This window comes from Chrysochloris asiatica, unplaced genomic scaffold, assembly GCF_000296735.1.
Source record: "Chrysochloris asiatica unplaced genomic scaffold, ChrAsi1.0 scaffold00071, whole genome shotgun sequence".
Taxonomy (NCBI): domain Eukaryota; kingdom Metazoa; phylum Chordata; class Mammalia; order Afrosoricida; family Chrysochloridae; genus Chrysochloris; species Chrysochloris asiatica.
The window spans coordinates 3,269,163-3,275,864 of record NW_006408589.1 but is presented as its reverse complement, the minus strand read 5'-3'; the positions used below and the strand labels follow the sequence as shown (position 1 = coordinate 3,275,864).

The window sequence follows — 6,702 nt, the reverse complement described above, 5'->3', positions numbered from 1 at the left end:
GAGTCAGTCAGTGGTTGCAAAAGGCCAAGGCACATGAGGGCAGGTTAGGGCACATCTCAAGATCTGTGTCTCTTTCCTGAGGGATGTGAGAGAACATTTCAGGGAGGGAACAATTTCAAGAGCAGCAAAGGCAGATGTTAGGTAGTGATGGCTGAGACTCTAACCTCAGGCACCACAACACCTGTGTGGAAAAGCTGGATGAAATGGTCAGTAGGGGAGACGTGGAAAGGGCACGAGGCTGGCCTCTTGGAAAGCGACCCAACCTTGGCCTGGTGAGCTCATGAGAATACCTGATGTACCCAAGTGCGTTGGGGCAGGGCCCAAAGCGCCTTTCCCTGCAGGCTTCCTTAAAGAGGAAAGACATTTAGAGGACATGGGCTTCAGGGAGCACACTGGCAAAGGGTGCCAGAATCAGTCCTTAAGGCACAACTGGGGGCAGACAAGGTGCCAAGGCACAACTGGTAGGGGGACTGGGCAGCCTCCAAGCTGAGCGCCAGGGTCACAAGAGGATGCAGGACCCCCACACTTGACTGGTGTGGGGTTGAGCACAGCCCAAATGGCTTCATCAAACACCTCCTTGGCACCGTCCTGCAGCAGGGCAGAACACTTGAGGTAGCGCACAGCGTGGATCTGCTTGGCCAGTGCCTGGCCCTTCTGTGGGGTGATGGGTGCCTGGCCCTGTTCTTGAGGCGTCGTAAGGTGTCAGGTTTCACCTTCAGGTCCTTCCTGGTGCCCACCAAGAGGATGGGCACATCAGGGCAGTGGTGGCACACCTCTGGATGCCACTTGTGTCACACATTCTCGTAGAAGAGCGGGCTGGCAATGGAGAAACAGATGACAAAGACATTGGTCTGAGGGTAGGAGAGTGTGCAGAGGTGGTCATACTCCTCCTTGCCTGCTGTGTCCCACAGGTTCAGGTTCACTGTGCACCCATCAACTGCGCTCTGTGCACTGTAATTATCGAACACCATGGGGATGTACCCCTTGGGAAAGGCATCAGCTGTGTAGCATATGAGCAGGCACGTCTTGCCCATGGCTCCATCATCCACCACCACACACTTGATGCTCTGCATCCTGGGTGCAGTTTCTGCAGTGGAGGCAATGCCTCATCCTTCTTTTGGACCCCTCTGGATGCAGTTACCTGGTGCTCTCCCCATGATGGGGGAGATGGGGGCGGCGGCAGCAGTGCCGGGCTTCAGAAGCTGTACATAACTTTTTGTTTTTCCCCAAGCCACTCTCAGGATTCTTTCCTTGTCTTTGGTTTTGGAAAGTTTGATTATGATATGTTTTGGTGATTTTCTGTTGGAGTCTATCAAGTCTGGGGTTTATTCAGCTTCTTGAATGGTTAACTTTTTGTATTTCATAATGTAAGGGAGGATTTTTCCTAGCAACTCTTCGACAATTTTCTCTGTCATTTTATCATATCTTCCTATCATGGAATTCTGATCACCTGTTAAGTTAGTCCTTTTCATGCTGTCTCACACAAATCTCAATTTCTTCTGATTTACTCATTCCTTTTTCTAACTGTTCTTTTATCTTACTAATATTGAGAGATTTATCTTCAAGGTCACTAATTTGGGCTTCCACTAATTCACATTAAGTCCTTTGCCTTTTTGGTATATTGGCCATTTCTTATGAGATCTTAGTATTAATCTGGGTTTCTATTTGCAGGTTTTATATTATTTCCAAATTTGCATTTATTATGCCTGTTTGTTCTTGTAGTGTTTTCCTGAATTCTTCTAAAGTTTTTTCTGTGTTCTCCTTGCTTTCCTCAATATTTCTGTCAATCCATTGAAAATGCCTAAATATCATTCTTTGGAATTCTTTCTCGGGTATTTCCATTAGCTTTTCTTCCTCAGTGTGTTCACCATTCATGCACCTTAGTTGAGGGTAAGTTTTATTAGTGTTGACTGCTATCTATCATTGGTCAGGTCATATAGGAGCTGGTATTGACTCTTGTCCAGTGTGTGGTATTGCATTAGGCAAATCTGCTGCACAAGACCTCTTTAAAATGTTGACGAGCAAAGATGTCAGTTTGAGGACTAAGGTGTGCCTGACTCAGGCCATGGTATTTTCAGTAACTTCCTATGCATGTGAAATTTGGACCGTAAACAAGGCCGATCATAGAAGAATTGATGCATTTGAGTTATGGTGTTGGAGGAGAATATTGAAAGTGCCATGGACTGCCAAAAGAACAAACAAACAGATCTGTGTTGGAAGAAGTGCAGCCAGAATGTTCCTTGGAGTCCAGGATGGCCAGACTTTGTCTCTCATACTTTCGACACATTGTCAGGAGGGACCAGTCACTGGAGAAGGACATCATGTTTGGTAAAGTGGAGGGTTAGAGAAAAAGAGGAAGATCCCCAGCGAGACTGATTAGCACAGAAGTGTCAGCAGTGGGCTCTGGCTTAGCAATGATTGTGAGGTTGGTCCAGGACCAGGCAATGTTTCATTCTGTTGTGCATAGGGTTGCTATGAGTTGGTGCTGACTGGAGCATCTAACAATAACATTGGCTCTTGTCCAGTGGACGGAGCTGCAAAGAGTAGGCTTGAGACTGAGCTGTATGGATGTAGCTGCGGTCTCCTCTTTCATCATGTGTGTGAATCAGTGCAGTCAGGACACTGTCTGTCAATCTCTTTAGAGCTACTCGCAGAAGCTCAAGCTAGCCACGCTGTGTCCAGCCAGCAGTCTGTTCACTTGTCAGTCTGCTTCTTTCACCACCTCACTCAGTTTCTCCTCTCAGTAGGTATTCAACCCATTTCTCTAACCTTTCCTCTCAAGCTCAGGGTCACAGTATTGTCCTTTCCATCTATTGCATTTGGTCTCCCCTATCTTTGTTGTAGCATAGTGGTTACGAATTGGGTTGTGAACCTTAAGGTCAGCAGTTCGAAACTACCAGCTGTTCCATGGGAGAAAGACGAGGCTTTCTGCTCCCATAAAGATTTACAGCCTCAGAAATCCTGTACAGAGTTGCTTTGAGTCGGTTCGACTCACGGCACATAACCACCACCACCATCTTTGTTGTAGAGAGTCTGTGTAAGCATGTCTGCCTAATGTGTGCCATCTTGCCAGAAATCTCCATGAACTTTTTGAACTCCCTCTACACACACATGAGTATATCAGGTAATTTTTGTTTGTTTAGATCCAAGGATAATTCTATCAAGAAGAATGAATTTTACTTCTTTCATAGAATTATACGTTATCATGCTCCATATAGAAAATCAAGCCTTTTACATCCTTTGTCCCTCTGCCTAGTCTCTGCAGTCTCACAAAAATAGTCCTGAAATTCTTCGCAGGGGGAGAGGCTTTCTTATGTGTCTCAGTGAATTTGAGAACAGCACTTCAACATTTTGCTTCTGGCCTGATATGCCAGGAACATTAAAATAGATTTCTGCAGAGAATTTATATTCCTGATATATATGAATGTATTTTTGAAAAGAAAGAAAGGGAGAAAGAGTTGCCATTTTTAGAGCACTAGAGCTGTGGAACACGAAGCTTTGATCAGCGCCGTAGCCTAGGCAGCTGTTCTTGAACAGATGTGATGGGAGAACCAACTCAGAAGGTTTGAGCACAGGTTTACCACTTGACATCTTTCTGAGGAAGACAAGAAGGCAATGGCCAAACACAGTCAGTAGCAGCAACTTCCTTCTTGATCTTCCAAAACATCCAGACCCAAGAAAACCTAAAGATGCAATTTAAAATTGGAAGGAATGCAAAGGGAATTCAGATGCAGCCTTCTAAGGGGTCCTGTTTGAATCATATCAGCAGCCCTGCCTCTACTGAAGTGAGGTGGAAGGCAGAGGGGCAGGGGAGGAGGGAAAAAGAAGGAAAATGCAAGTCAATTAGCCAATGCAATTATGTCCACAAGCCACCAGTCTCCCTACACACATAGCATACACATCAGTGTGTGTGTTTTGTATGATTTAACCTTTTTTTTTCTAGTAACATAACCAGTTGCTGTGGATTTGGTTCTGACTCATGGCAACCCCATAAATGTCAGAGTAGAACTGTGCTCCACAGGGTTTTAAAGGACTGATTTCTCAAAAGCAGATTTCAAGGCCTTTCTTCACAGGCCTCTCTGTGTAGACTCAAACCTCCAGTTTTTCGGGTGGTAGCTAAGTGTGTTAATTGTTTATACCATCCAGGGGTTCCTTGCAGTAATATAGCCATCCATAAAGGGAAAAAAGGAGAGTCCTGGTGTGGCGCTGCACTGTGGGTTAATGCACCAGACATAAAGCTGTTCGTAAGGAGCTCTGGTAGCATAGTGGTTATGAATTGGGCTGCGAACCTCAAGGTCAGCAGTTTGAAATTACCAGCTGCTCCACGGGAGAAAGATGAGGCTTTCTGCTTCCATAAAGATTTATAGCCTCAGAAACCCTGTTCAGGGTCACTATGGGTCGGAACCGACTCGACGGCACTTAACAACAACAACTGCAAGGTTGGCCATTCAAGCTTACCAGGTGCTCCTCGGAAACCCTATACAGGGTTGCTATAGGTCAGAATCAACTCGGTGGCACTTAACAACAAGGGGGAAAAATAGACTCTTTCTTAGATTTTTAAAAACACTTATTTTATATTTTGTGATTTTTTTTCCTTTGCATTTATGTGGAAATTACTCAAATGTTAACTATTATTCTCATTATTAATGTTGACATTATCATAATTATTGTTGTTGCTACTATTATCTACCCACTTACAAGTGCCAAGGTCACTGGGTCATGCAAACGATTTTCACTTGGAGTCCTGGTGTGGTGCTGTAGGATAAGCCCCTGAGTCAGAACCAGCTTGAGGACTACACGTAACAACCAGGTCTACTAACCTGAAGCTTGGTTGTTTAACATACCCAGCAGTGCTACAGAAAAAAAAGGCCTTGAGATCCGCCTCCAGAAGGGCGGCTAAGAAAAAAAAAGCCCTGTGGAGCAGCTCTTCTCTGTAACACGTGGGGTCACCCTAAGTTGGAACTTACTCAAAGGGCAACAGGGTTTGGGTTATTACAGTCAGGCCCTCTGCTGGGTTGGTGGCAAGTGTAGGTGGCAGAGTCTGTTCCAATGTCCCAGAGTCTCTGGTGCCTCAGGTAAAAACTGTCTGATAGGCTTTCCTATGTAATTCTTCTCCTGTGTAGTCTCAAGGTTCCCACCCAGATTTCCACCTACTACAGTTGCCATGGTGACAGAGAAAAAACACTTCCACTTGGAGGCTAAAGTGTTTACTGCAGTGCCCACTTCTTGCTAACTATCTTTCTATCTTAGCATTCCTCCCACGGTGGGAGTCACATGCTGCAGCAGAGGGTGTGGAGACTGTGACCCTACTGAACACCCACCCATTGTGCCCGGGATTCTGGTTTTCAGGACACTTTTACAGATTTTATTTTTTTTCTCTTCAGGGAAAGAAGCAGGGGGTGAGAGGGTGGGGGACTGGAAATTAGTCCTTGTGTCCCTCAGCTGACGGCTCAATTATACTGCCTTTGAGGAAATAGCCTTTTTACTTCCTCATTGATTTTTTTTTCCCCCTTGTGCTCTTAGGAATGCTGAAATGTAAGTTTTGATGTGGCATAATGGGAACGACTTGAAGCTTGGAGTAAGACCAACGTGGGCTTAAACCCCACACAGGGATCATTGTGGTAAGGGTTTTTGGGGTGAGACCTCCTGTGTTGGTGTCCCTGCACCGTCTCTGGCTGGCTAAGTGACCTTGGCCACATTAGATAATTTCTGTGAATTGGTTTTCTCATCTGTCAGAAGGGACAGATGACACCGCCATCTTGCGGTGGTGCAAAGGTTACTTGCTTACCTGCTAAGTGAAATGTTGATAAATCAAACCCACCAGCTGCTCTATAGGAGAAAGATGGAGCAGGTTGCTACTTGAAAGATTACAGCCTAGAAAGCCCTATGGGGCATTCTACTCTGTCATATGAGGCTGCTATGAGTCAAACTCAACACAGGAATAACTTTACAGGCCTTTCGTCCCACCTCCTCTTCATTGGTTTATTACCTCAGCATTCCACAGGTTTCCTGCTTTCTAGCACTTATCACAATGTGTGGAGAGCACAGTGGCTCTGTATGATCAGCACAGGACTGTGAACCACAAGGTACGCAGTTCGAGCCTGCTGGCTGCTCTGCAGGAGAAAGCTGAGACGTTATGCTCCAGCAAAACTTTAAAGCCTTGGAAACCTTATACACCCTCACTATGAGTTGGAATGACTTGATGGCACTTAACAACAACAGCAATTGCAACGTGTCATCATCATTACAAATACTTTGTTTGCTTGCACTTTTGTGGGGGAGGGGAAAATACTGTCCTGTTCATACTCATGCTTTTAGGACCCACCACGCGTTTTGCACATACTGTTGTTATTGGCTGTCTTCGAGAAGATCTGATTCATAGTGACCCAATAGGACAGAGTAGGGGTTCTAAGTCTATAAATCATTACAGAAGCATCATGGAGCAGCTGATGGGTTTGAACCATCAGTTGTCAGCTGAGTGTTTAACTACTGTGCCACCAGGGTTCCTTGCCTTGCACACAGTAAGTATTTAATAAATATTTGCTGAAATGAATGGCTAATAAGATTCCAATATCCCTTCTGTTTCCTAGACCTGCTCTCAAAATTGCCACCAAGAACATTTCTGTGCTACAGCTAATGGGGCCCCAAGGCTTTGGCATTTCACAAGCAAAATAAAGAAAGTCCTAATATGGTGCTGAAGGA

General features: G+C 45.2%; 1 pseudogene; it reads right to left on the bottom strand.

The window, feature by feature from the left end:
* Positions 1–411: 411 nt before the first annotated feature.
* Positions 412–1,073, bottom strand: LOC102833282 (annotated as a pseudogene).
* Positions 1,074–6,702: the final 5,629 nt, after the last annotated feature.